This window comes from Protopterus annectens, chromosome 10.part0 (genome assembly GCF_019279795.1).
Source record: "Protopterus annectens isolate FY-2018-M chromosome 10.part0, PAN1.0, whole genome shotgun sequence".
NCBI lineage: Eukaryota > Metazoa > Chordata > Ceratodontiformes > Protopteridae > Protopterus > Protopterus annectens.
In genome coordinates this window covers 264490267-264503576 of record NC_056744.1, presented here as the reverse complement: position 1 = coordinate 264503576, position 13310 = coordinate 264490267, and the positions used below count along the sequence as shown (strand labels likewise).

General features: G+C 53.1%; 2 non-coding genes across 2 annotated transcripts; both read left to right on the top strand.

The window, feature by feature from the left end:
* Positions 1-6097: 6097 nt before the first annotated feature.
* On the top strand, positions 6098-6250 carry LOC122814538. Its single transcript, XR_006366800.1, has one exon. It is a non-coding gene; the product is annotated as a 5.8S ribosomal RNA (ribosomal RNA).
* A 406-nt stretch (positions 6251-6656) lies between these two features.
* On the top strand, positions 6657-10436 carry LOC122814700. The gene has a single exon (XR_006366896.1). It is a non-coding gene; the product is annotated as a 28S ribosomal RNA (ribosomal RNA).
* Positions 10437-13310: the final 2874 nt, after the last annotated feature.

The window sequence follows — 13310 nt, the reverse complement described above, 5'->3', positions numbered from 1 at the left end:
AGCTCTCCCAACTTAAGTAGAAGTGGAAGCTATGAGAGGGTCCCTCCCGAAGGAAGTCCTTAAGACTGCATCCCCAAAATATTGCATAGTCTCAGGAGGTGCTCTGGACGGGAGAGCAGGGGCACATGGAGTCTTGATGAGGGTCTGGCTGAGGCCTTGCGGCCCAGCAGAGTTCCACGAGGCTGGGAAGGAAGCTCCCCTGAGAGGCTCCGAGGGCACAGTGACACAGCACAGCTTGACAGCTTCCAGGAGATCTGCAACCCGGGAAAAGAACCCTTCTGCCCAGGTAGAAGTGGAAGCCCAGAGGGGGAATCCATTCTGGTGGAAGTCTAGAGGGGGAGAGAGGTGGAAGGTGGCTGGGCAGGGAGCACTCTCTCCTTGGTGAGAGGGTCTGGATCATGCCCGCAGTGGGAGGGAAGTCCCCAAGGAAATGTCTGGCGGAAGGCTGCAGGTCCAGAAGTGCTCCTGCCCTGGTGAGTGGGGTCAGGCAGAGCCCCCCCACAATGGAAGTCCTGAAGGGAGCATCTGGCGGAAGGCTGCGGGGCCCAGAGTGCTCCTGCCAGGCAGCAGGAAGGCATCCGACCTCGACCGGTACCCAACAGCATCCCCAAAATGTTTTGAAGTCCCCAGAATGGCTCTGGACCAGAAAGGAGGGGGACATGGAAGTCCCAACGAGAGTGGGCCTGCCCCTCAGGGGCCAAGGGGAGTTCCGCGAAGTCATCCAGGATGAGAGTGAGGTCCCTCTGAGAGGCTCCAAGGGCATGGGGGACACAGCACGGTTTATCAGCCTGCAGGGGATATGCAGGAGACTGAGACTGTGTTGCTCTGGACAGGAAAGGAGCAGGACACGGAAGTCCAGATGAGAGTGTGCCTGCCCCTTGGCCGCTGAATGGAGTTCCGCGGGGCCAGCCAGGATCTGAAGGAGGTCCCCCTGTTAGGTTCCAAGGGCATGGGGGCATGGCATGGCTTGGCAGCCTCCAGGAGATATGTAGCAAGGAAAAAGAGCCCTCCCACCAAGTGGATGCCCAGAGGGGGAATCCGTCCCAGTGGAAGTCCAGAAGGGGAAAGAGGTGGAAGGTGGGCGGGCAGGGAGTGCTCTCGCCTGGGTGAGAGGGCCTGGATCGTGCTCCCAGTGGGATGAAAGCCCTCAATAGAGCATCTGGCAGAAGGCTGCGGGGCCAGGAGTGCTCCTGCCAGGCAGGGGGAAGGTATCCAACCTTGCCAGGTACTCAATGGTATCCCCTAAATATCACAAAGTCCCCATAATGGCTCTGGACCAGAATGGAGGGGGGGCTTGGAATTCCAGATCAGAGCATACCTGTCCCTTGGCGGCCGAGGTGAGTTCCACGAGGCCAGCCAGGATTGGATGGAAGTTCCCCTGAGAGGGTCCGAGGGCACGGGACACAGCACGGCTTGGAGCCTGCAGGGGATATGCGGGAGATGGGGACTGTGGTGCTCTAGACCAGAATGGAGGGGGATCTGGAAGTCCCGATGAGAGCAGGCCTGCCCCTCGGCGACCGAGGGGAGTTCTGCAGGGCCAGCTGGGATCTGAGAAAGGTCCCCTGAGAGGTTCTAAGGGCACAGGGACATGACACATCTTGGCAGCCTGCATGGGACTTGGAGGTGGTGGGGACCCCGAGGTGAGCCTTGGGCCACAGCTGGTTAAAGAGATCTCTCTGCAGGGTCGAATGGGATGGCCACTGTGATAGGCCTTGATGGAAGTCCTTATGATAGCTTCATGTGGAGGTCTGTGAGCCTGGAGAGCTCCTGGCCAGGCAGAGACATTCGACCCCACCCTATTCTCAAAGGCATTCTTGAAAAATTGCAAAGTCCCCAGAATAGCTCTGGATCAGAATGGGGGTGGACTTGGAAGTCCGTATGAGTGCGTACCTGCCCCATCTCAGCCAAGAGGAGTTCCATGGCGGTGGTCGAAACATGCAGGTTTCTTCCCTTGATCTCCCAGTGGGCACGCGTGATCTGGCACAGTTTAGCAGCCTGCAGGAGTTAAGGGACTACAGGGCATCTCATTAGAGTATGAGTCTGGGTCCCAGCCCCGGGGGAGAATGTCCTCTCAAGTGTCTGTGTGGGGTCGAGGCTCCCTCATGGGCCTCTTCTTCCCAGCTGGAAGTCCGTATGAGAACGTATCTGCCCATCAGTGGCTGAGGGGAGTTTTTTGGGGCAAGTCGCACCCTGCAGGCTTGCTCCCCCAGTCACCCAGTGGGCATGATTTGGCAGCCTACAGGAATTAAGGGATGATGGGGCATCTCATCAGAGTGTGAGTCCAGGTCCCAGCCCCGGGGGGAGAACATCCTGACAGGTGTCTGTGTGAGGTCAAGGTGCCCTCATAGGCCTCTTCCTCCTGGCTGGAACTCCGTATGAGAGCAGATCTGTCCCTCAGTGGCTGAGGGGAGTTCTGCAGGGTCAGTTGGACCATGCAGGTTTGCTCCTCCAATCGCCCGACAGGCATGTGTGATCCAGCATGATTTGGCAGACTCCAGGAGTTAAGGGACAATGGGGTGTCTCATCAGATTGAGAGTCCACGTCCCAGCCCCAGGGGAGAACATCCTGCTAGGTGTCTGCATGGGGTCGAGGTGCCCTCACTGTCCTCTTCTTCCCAGCTGGAAGTCTGTATATGAGAGCAGATCTGCCCCTCAGTGGCCAAGGGGAGTTCTGCGGGGCCAGTTGGACCCTGCAGGTTTGCTTCCCCAATCACCCTGCGGGGCAAGCATGATCCAGCATGATTTGGCAGCCTCCAGGAGTTAAGGGACAATGGGGCGTCCCATCAGAGTCTGAGCCCAGGTCCCAACCCCGTGAAGAATGTCCTGCCAGGTGTCTGCATGGGGTCGAGGCTCCCTCTCTTGAGTCTCTTCATCCCAGCTGGAAGTCTGTATGACAGTGGATCTGGCCCTCGGTGGCTGCGGGGAATCCTGCATGGCCGGTCGCACCCTGCAGGTACATCCCCCAGAAGGGCCAGCGGGCATGCATGATCCAGCATGATTTGGCAGACCTTCGGGAATTGAGGAATGCCGAGGCATCCTGTCAGAATGTATGAGTCTGAGTGCCCCAGTCTGGGTTCCAGCCCAGGGAGAGGGAAGATGGCGTGTCCCATCAGAGACCAGGTCCCAGCCATGGGTGATGTTCCGCCAGGTGTCCACATGGGATCGAGGTGCCTTTACCTACCATCCATCGATTGATCGGGCAGACTGACTCCCACTGGCAGAGGGTCCCTCTGATGTGGCTCTGTGGGTAACGGCTTGTGGGTTGAGCTTCTTCACCCTGGGAGCGAGGCATGGGTTGGGGAGCAGAGCACTCTGTGCCACTCAGGGTGGAAATTGAGGTGAGACGAATGAGCCCGGGCCAAGGAAAATGAGTCCTGTGACACGGCCGCCATCCCTGGCATCCATGCATGGCTGGTGTGTGTGGGGGGGGCTCTCTCCCACCTTTCTTTGGCTATGAGTGCTGATGCACACTGCGCCAGCCCATGGCCCTCCGGGGTTGTGGTCACTGGTGCACAACCAGCACCCGGGGTGCCCTCTCCACAGGGAGAGAGACCCCTCCTGTTGGTGGAGGTGCAAGCTCCGGCCCCTCCTCTCCACCCGCCCGCCGAGTTGCTCCTATCTTGTTGATCCTCCCAGTAGCATATGTTTGTCTCAAAGATTAAGCCATGCTAGTCTCGGTGCACATGGACACTACAGTGAAACTGCAAATGGATCATTAAATCATTTATGGTTCCTTTGATCGCTCCACCGTTACTTGGATAACTGTGGTAATTTTAGATCTAATACATGCTGACAAGCACTGACCTCCGGGTATGCGTGCATTTATCAGACCAAAACCAATCCGTTTCTTGGCCCCGCAGTTTTGGTGACTCTAGATAAAGTCAGGCCGATCGCGTGCCCTTGTGGTGGTGACACGACATTCGAATGTCTGTCCTATCAACTTTCGATGCTACTATCTGTGCCTACCATGGTGGCCACCGGTAAAGGGGAATCAAGGTTCAATTCCGGAGAGGGAGCCTGAGAAATGGCTACCACATCCAAGGAAGGGAGCAGGCGTGCAAATTACCCACTCCCAACTCGAGGAGGTAGTGACGAAAAATAACAATACAAGACTCTTTTGAGGCCCTGTAATTGGAATGAGTACACCTTAAATCCTTTAACGAGGATCTATTGGAGGGCAAGTCTGATGCCAGCAGCTGTGGTAATTCCAGCTGAAGTAGAATATATTAAAGTTACTGCAGTTAAAAAGCTCATAGTTGGATCTTGGGATCAGGGTGGCAGTCCGCCATGAGATGAGTTACCGCCTGTCCCAGGCACTGCCTCTCGGAGCTCCCTCGATGCTCTTAACTGAGTGTCCCGGGGGTTTAAAATGTTTACTTTGAAAAAATCAGAGTATTCAAAGCAGGCCGGTCATCTGAATACTTCAGCTAGGAATAATGGAATAGGACTCCGGTTCTATTTTCTTAGTTTTTGGAACTGGGGCCATGATTAAGAGGGATGGCCGGGGGCATTCGTATTGTGCCACTAGAGGTGAAATTCTTGGACCGGTGCAAGACGAATGAAAGCAAGAGCATTTGCCAAGAATGTTTTCATTAATCAAAAATGAAAGTTGGAGGTTCGAAGACGATCAGATACCATTGTAGTTCCGGCCATAAACAATGCCAACTAGCAATCTGGTGGTGTTATTCCCATGACTCGCCAGGGAGATTCCCGGAAACCAAAGTCTTTGGGTTCCAGGGGAGTATGGTTGCAAGGCTGAAACTTATAGGAATTGATGGAAGGGGACCACCAGGATTGGAGCTTGCGACTTAATTTGACTCAACACGGGAAACCTCACCTGGCCTGGACACGAAAATTATTAACAGATTGATAGCTCTTTCTCGATTCTGTGGGTGGTGTTGCATGGCCATTCTTAGCTGGTGGAGCAATTTGTCTGTTTACTTCCGATAATGACTGAGACTCCACCATGCTAATTAGTTATGCAGTCCAGTGTGGTCGTCTCCAACTTCTTAGAGGGGCAAGTGGCTTTCAGCCACACAAGATTGAGCAATAACAGGTCTGTGATGCACTTAGATGTCCGGGGTTGCACACATGCTACATTGAATGGATCAGCGTGTGTCTACTCTTGGCCGACAGGTCCGGGTAATCCATTGAACCCCATTCATGATAGGGATTGGAGACTGCAGTTATTCCCCATGAACGAGAAATTCCCAGTAAGTGCAGGTCATAAGCTTGCATTGATTAAGTCCCTGCCCTTTGTACACACCACTCGTCGCTACTGCCGATTGGATGGTTTAGTGAGGTACCCTGGAGTTGGGTCATGGCCCCGAAGGTGCGCCGAGAAGACAATCAAACTTGACTATCTAAAGGAAGTAAAAGTTGTAACAAGGTTTTCGTAGGTGAACATATGGAAGGATCATTAATGCTGAGAGTCCCGGGATGGTGCCATCCTTGGGTACCAGGGCCTTTTCTCGCTCCACTGCCCTAACCTTCTACATCTCTCTCTCTCTCTGTGTTTCTTTCTGACTCCTATCTCTCCATGCTTCCTGGTGGAGGCCAGCGGGACTGAGCCCGTGGCTCTCAGATGGAGGGAGGGATAGTGGAGGGAGTGAGAGGAGGGGTGGTGTCTGTCTACCTTGCCTCCCGGTGGTCGGAGGGAGGGGATCCATCCATGTGGTGGGAGGTGTGGGCACTACCATGAGGGGATGGTGGCAGAGGGTGCACCCGGCACAGAGGTGTGGTCCACCTTGCTCCCCAAAGATGGCTGACTCCCCATGCAGTAGGGGAGGGAGAGGGTGCCATCCCAGTGGGGAGGCTGTGGCATCCCCTCTGGCCATGCGGGGCCACCCTGGGGTGGCACACCGGAGCCCTCTCCCCTCGATGTCGGTCATGGGTACCTGTGGGTACCTGTGGTTCAAAGACCCGGAAGGTCAGCGGTGTGGCCATGTGCCAACTGCCACGGGACTCCCTGCTGTCCTGCGGCATTGTCCAGTAACCCCAGTCTGGGCATCCACGCTGCCGTCCATGAAACCTCACGTGCTCATCTTGAGGTGTGATGCCACACAGGCAGTGGTGCCCCTGGTGAATGAGAACTGTATGACTCTGAGCGGTGGATCACTCGGCATGTGCGTCAATGAAGAACACAGCTAGCTGTGAGAACTAATGTGAATTGCAGGACACATTGTTCATCGACACTTCAAATGCACTCTGCAGCCCTGGGTTACTCCTGGGTTATGCCAGTCTGAGGGGCGTCGTGCCTTCCATCGCCCCCGGGGCTGTCTGTTGTCCATCGAGGGCATGGCCGGGAAGTATGGAAGCCCACTGTGGGCCCTCCGCTCCCCCAGGGAGAGAAGCAGACGGAGGAGATGAGTCCCCTGCTGCCTCGAGCCAGGAAGCCCATCCGAGGATGGAAGGAGCAGGTGCATGTCTGGCCCATGCCCAGAGGCTGTTGGTTGTACAACCACCCAGCTGCCCTCCCAGGACAGAGTCCAATGCCCACCCTCTTAGTTCCTGTGCATTGGGGCCATGTTGGCCATCCTCCTCCTCAAAGCGGAGTCTGGCAGCAGGGAGTGTGTGCATGGGCGCTAGGCAGGACGGGTCATTTGTCTGCCCCCGAGCTCCCTGCTGTCCTACTCCCCCAAGACCATGCTTGGAGCATGACCTCAGATCAGACGTGGCGACCCACCAAATTTAAGCATATTGCTAACGGAGGAAAATAAACTAACCAGGATTCCCTCAGTAACAGCAAGTGAAGAGGGAAGAGCCCAGTGCCAAATTCCCACCCAGGTAATAGGTGTAGGGAAATGTGGCGTACTGAAGTCCATTTCCCCAGTGCTGCCCAGGGGCCCCAAGTCCTTGTGATCGAGGCTCAGCCTGCGGTTGGTGTTAGGCTGGTGGCGGCCCCCAGCATATCAGGATCAGGTCTTCCTGGAGTCGGGTTGTTTGTGAATGCAGCCCAAAGTGGGTGGTAAACTCCATCTAAGGCTAAACACTGGCACAAGACCGATAGCGGACAGGTACCATAAGGGAAAGTTGTAAAGAACTTTGAAGAGAGAGTTCAAGAGGGCGTGAAACCATTCAAAGGTAAATGGGTGGGGTCTGCGTGGTCCACCCAGAGGATTCATCCCAGTGGTTGCACCAGCCGCCTGGGCGAGGCGGATCCCCTCCCCCTCCAGGGGGGTGGGGACCATCCTTGGGCGTGCCGACCACTATCGTGCGCACTTTCTTCACAATTGTGTGCCACGTCCAGCTCTGGGCTGGCTAGGAAGGCCGCCCAGAAGGTGGCTCCCCTCCCAGGATGGGAGAGTTACAGCCCATGGCAACAGCCCTCGCCATGCCCTGGGGTCATGGGAGATGACTGCCGCTGCCCCCACCCTCACGGTGTGGGGTGCCCAGCTCCTGATGGGACTGTTGACTGGGCTGGACTGCCCTCAGTGCAGCCCGATGTGTCCTGTCACCAGGCCGATGGACTCATCTTGGGTGCCCAGGAGTTCACGATGATGTCGGTGACCCACCCATTCCATCTTGAAACATTAATTAAGGAGTCTAAAAGGTGCGTGAGTCTGAGGGTGGGCAGGAGACCCCACAGCACAATGAAACTGAGGGCTGGCACATGCCGGCTGAGGAGGAATTCCCCCACCCCACGTGAGGGGTGCACCGCTGGACCATCTCACCCATCTCGTTGGGGAGGTGGAGCGTGAGCGCACCTGGTGGGACCCAAAAGACAGTGAACTATGCCTGGGCAGAGCAAAGCCAGTGGAAACTCTGGTGGAGGTCCATAGCGGTCCTGATGTGCAAATCAGTCATTCGACCTGGGTATAGGGGCAAAAGACTAATTGAACCATCTAGTAGCTGGTTCCCTCTGAAGTTTCCCTCAGGATAGCTGGCACTCGGCGGATGCAGTTTTATCTGGTAAAGTGAATGATTAGAGGTCTTGGGGGTGAAAAGATCTCAACCTATTCTCAAACTTTAAATGGGTAAGAAGCCTGACTTGTTGGCTTGGAGCCAGGCATGGAATGCGAGTGCCCAGTGGGCCGCTTTTGGTAAGCAGAACTGGTGCTGCAGGATGAACTGAATGCCGGGTTAAGGTGCCTGATTCCAGTGCTCATCAGACCCCAGAAAGGTGTTGGTTGATATAGACAGCAGGATGGTGGCCATGTAAATCAGAATCCACTAAGGCATGTGCAACAACTCACCGGCCGAATCAACTAGCTCTGAAAATGGATGGCACTGTAGTGTCAGGCCCATACCCGGCCATTGCCAGTGCTGGGAGCCGAGAGGTCTATGCCACAATGAGTAGGAAGGCCCCTGTGGTGGCACTGAAGTCCAGGACAAGGGCCCGGGTGGAGCCACCACTGGTGCAGATCTTGGTGGTAGTATCAAATATTCAAACGAAAGCTTTGAAGGCCAAAGTGGAGAAGGGTTCCATGTGAACAGCAGTTGAACATGGGTCAGTTAGTCGGTCCTGAGAGATAGGTGAGTGCCATTCTGCAGGGATGGGCAGTGGCCTCCATCACCCTTGGCTGATCAAAAGGGAGTCGGGTTCAGATCCATGAATATGGAGTGTCGGAGATGGGCAGCTCATGGTATCCAGTGCGGTGATGCAAACGATACTGGAAAAGCTGGCGGGGGCCCCTTGGAGAGTTCTCTTTTCTTTGTAAAGGGCAGGATGCCCTGGAATAGGTTTGACTCGAGAGAGGGCACCATGCACTGGAAATGTTGCGGTTCTGGTTGTGTCAGATGAGCTCTTGCCGACCCTTGAAAAACTGGGGGAGAGGGTGTAAGTCTCACACTGGGCTGTACCCATATCCACAGCAGGTCTCCAAGGTGAACAGCCCCTGGCATGTTAGAACAATGTAGGTAATGAAGTTGGCAAGCCAGATCAGTAACTTCAGGATAAGGATTGGCTTTAAGGGCTGGGTCAGTCAGGCTCGGGCATGAAGCGGTGCTGGGTGTACACTGCGGCTGGATGAGGCATTGCCCCCACCTCACCACTCCCCCCTCCTGGGGGGCTGGGGGGATGGCAGCAGCAACTCTGGATATGCGGTAGGCCTTCACTGTGGATCACGCCAGCTGTGGTGGGCGCCGGTCCCGACCGGCATCCCACATCATCCACCAGCTAGCAGCTGACTTAGAACTGGTGCAGACTGGGGGAATCTGACTATTTAATTAAAACAAAGCATCACAAAGGCATGAGATGGGTATTGACGTGATGTGATTTCTGCCCAAGCTCTGAATGTCAAAGTGAAGAAATTCAATGAATCACAGGTACATGGCAGGAGTAACTATGACTCTCTTAAGGTAGCCAAATGCCTCATCATCTAATTAGTGATGTGCATGAATGGATGAATGAGATTCCCACTGTCCCTACCTATTCTCTAGCGAAACCACAGCCAAGGGAATGGGCATGGCAGAATCAGTGGGGAAAGAAGGCCCTGTTGAGCTTGACTCTAGTCTGGCACTGTGAAGAGACATGAGAGGTGTAGAATAAGTGGGAGGCCTTGGCCACTGGTGAAATACCACTACTCTTATAATTTTTTCACTTACCCGGTGAGGCAGGGGGTAAGCTCCAGGGGCTCTCGCTTCTGGCTCCAAGTGCCCGGGTGTCTGGCCGTGACCCGCTCCAGGGACAGTGTCAGGTGGGGAGTTTAACTGGGGTGGTACACCTGTCAAAGAGTAATGCAGGTGTTCTAAGTTGAGCTCAGGGAGGACAGAAACCTCCCATGGAGCAGAAGGACAAAAGCTCGCTTGCTCTTGATTTTCAGTATGAATACTGACCATGAAAGTGGGGCCTCACAATGCTTCTGGCTTTTTGGGTTTTAAGCAGGATGTGTCAGAAAAGTTACCACAGGGATAACTGGCTTGTGGTGGTCAAGCGTTCATAGTGATGTCACTTTTTGATCCTTCGATATCGGCTCTTCCTGTCATTGTGAAGCAGAAATCACCAAGCATTGAATTGTTCACCCATTAATAGGGAACGTGAGCTGGGTTTAGACCTTCGTGAGACAGGTAAGTTTTACTCTACTGATGATGTGTTGTTGCGATAGTAATCCTGCTCAATATGAGAGGAATCACAGGTTCAGAAATTTGATATATCTGCTTGACTAAGGAACCAATGGTGTTAAGTTACCATCTGTGGGATTATGACTGAACACCTCTAAGTCAGAATCCCGCCTAAACGTAACAATACCACAGCACTGTGGATCTCCGGTTGGCCAGGGATAGCCGGCTGCAAGGTTGGCGATGAGCGCTGCTCATCACTGAGTCAGAGCACGGACAAAAGGGGGCCGCCTCTCTCCAGCAGTGCAACACATGTTTGTGGGGAACCGGGTGCTAAATCATTCGCAGACAACCTGATTCTGGGTCAGTGTTTCATGCATAGCAGAGCAGCACAAAGCTGAGATCTATTAAATGTCAGGCCTTCAGCCAAGCTTTTGTTGCAGGTGGGAGGATAGGCTCTGCACCCTCATGGGAAGGGGGGACCCATCCTCGGCTGGCCCACCCTGCATGCTGCCCCCCTCCACTAACATCTAGAGTGTCAGTGGGACTTTGTCCTTTGGCGATGGGCTTGGGGTCTGGCTGGGGGGATTGAGGGAGCGGGGTCTGTGCATGACCCAGCAGTGGGGTGTCCCCATGGGAGGAGGTCCCTGGTAGCACCCCTCACTCTGCACCCCCCAGCGCCTCTGTCCAGATATCCAGAACACCTGCAGGCATGGAAGGGGCTGAGGATTGTGTACTCAGGCTTAAGGGTCATTCCCAGAGTGGTGATCTGGCGGCAAGGCCTCCCATGTGACAGGATGTCCCCCATTGCACCCCTCACTTCACACCCTCCGATACCTCCACCCAGGTCCAATATGTTGTCACCTCTGGTGGGGGTGTTGACCAGTTGATCCAGGGCATTTGAGTTTATAAATTATAGGAAATGTTGAGCAAGGGAGTTCGTACTTGAGTAGTTCTCCCAGTTAATGTATGGGTAAATGAAATCACCCAATATCAGGGTGTTTGGTAAGACCTTTATGTTTCCCAGTGTTTCCAGGAATGTGGACTGGGGGTCCTGGGACATGGTGGGTGATCTGTGGGAAGCTATAATTTGAATAGCAGTTTTGCCCATTGTTAGTTGCACGTGGATGATCTCTGAAGCATCGTGCTGTGCCACTAACCTGGAGGTATGGGTATCCTTGATGAATATGAATACTCCCCTGCCTTTTGTATTTCGGTCTGGGTTTTGTGGCCAAAATGTATGGTATGAGTTGTAGCCTAGTAGTGCTGCGGTGCTTTCTGGAGCCTTAAACCAGGTTTCTGTTACTGCACATATATCAATTTTCTCCATACTGAGGAGTGCCTCGAGTGTATGTATTTTGAAGTTTAGACTTCTGGTATTGAACAGCATTACCCTCAGTTTTTTGTTTTTGTGCTATTTACAGCAGTGGGTTTGTCTTTTGAGCCTTGCCTAAAAAAGGCACTGTGTGGGTGGCAAGAGCCTTGGCTGTTATTTGAAAGCCTAAGGGTGACAGGTGCAAGATGTCTCTCGCAAAGCAGCGTGGCTTATCGAGCATGTCATCCCAGGCTGACAGACACTGGATCCCCTTTGAATGACACCAGACGTTTAGCCAATTGTTGAAACTGATCATTTTTTCATTATACCATTGTAACATTCTTGGTGAGGGCAGGATGCTACTCAAGGTCATGGTTATAACGGCCTGGGTTATGTGATCAGAGAGCTCCTTCGTGTCTCTTTTCATGTAGTCCAGGGAGGTACGGCTCAGGTCATTCACACCAACATGGACAATGACAGAGTCATATTTGTCCTTGTTCTGGAGGGACCTGAGTACTTGTGTTATGTGTCGGATCCTGGCACCTGACAGGCAACTAACAGTAACCTTCTCCTTGTTCAGCCTAGTGAGTGGGACATCAGTGTGCCTGACTATAGAGTCACCTATTACTAGTGTGTTGGGTATATTATTTTGCCTTAAGGGCTGTCATTGTGTGGCACACTGGTTTTGTGAAGTATTTGTTTCATGGTTTGTATTGGGGGGTGGAGGTTGCTTGGATGTCTGCTTTGGAGGTCTCTGTTGCTTTTGCAGATTTTTATTTAGAGCATCCGAGTATATTTTTATGAATTTATGTGTGCTTTTTACCAGTGCTGGTTTCATAGGTCTATGTGAGACTGGTAGTGTGATGCAAGTAATTCCCTTCTCCTCTTGACTGCCTGGTCCAGTCTTGGGTTGAGAGAGCTTAGCCTCCAGTTTGGCTGTATAATTGCATCTCTCGCATGTATTAGTGTTTGGTGGAAGGAAGAGAGGGTTGTCTGTGTACATGAGGCAATTGTAACATTGCCTCAAAATGCCCAGATTCACCAGTTGTACTGGAGAGTACACCTGAAACTGCCCTTTGGACATGCCTGGATAGGTACAGTGAGCTGTTTTACTGATTGGCTGGTAAGGTCGAATAGAGAGCCTTGTCCTTCTCTACAGCATACGGGGGTCTAGTGCTAAGGTTTATTAGTCCTTGCTATGAGTTTTGGGCAAGTGCCGGGATGAGAAGTGAATGATTTAAGTACTTAAGTTTAAAGTTTGTCCAGTTCCAAGGGAAAAATTGAAGAGTAGACTTTGTGGAGCTGGGAGTAGTTATACACTAGCTAACCGGCACTGCTCGGTGTGCAAAACTGCTCAAATGCGGGTTTTATAGCAGAGAAATGAAAGAGATAGAAATTATCCCAAAATGGCCAATAAACTACTAATTTCTGGGCTGAAACTACTCCTCCAGGGACAGATAGGCTGCTCAAAGCTCCCTCTCTCACAGTGAACAGAGAAACTTCCTTCTATCCAAGTAAGGTATGAGCAAACACAGCAACTTATAACACAGCCCTGAATTCAGCACTAACCTGAAAACTGGACTAAACAAGCTTAGAAAGGTGGGAAAACAAGTATTTTTTGTTTGTTTTTTCAGATAATAAAGCAAATACAATAAAAAAAAAACACTTTAAATGCACAGAAATTTTGCAGAAGTGGAAGCCCGGAAGGGGAGTCCATCCTGGTGGAAGTCCAGAAGGGGGAGATAGGTGGAAGGTGGCCTGGCAGGGAGTGCTCCTTCCTGGGTGAGAGGGTCTGGATCATGCCCCCAGTGGGACAGAAGTCCTCTAGAGAGCATCTGATGGAAGGCTACAGGGCCAGGAGTGCTCCTGCCAGGCAGGGGGAAGGCATCCAACCTTGCCCAGTACCCGACGGCATCCCCGAAATGTTGCAAAGTCCCCAGAATGGCACTGGACATGGAATTCCCAATGAGAGTGAGCATGCCCCTCACTGGCTGAGA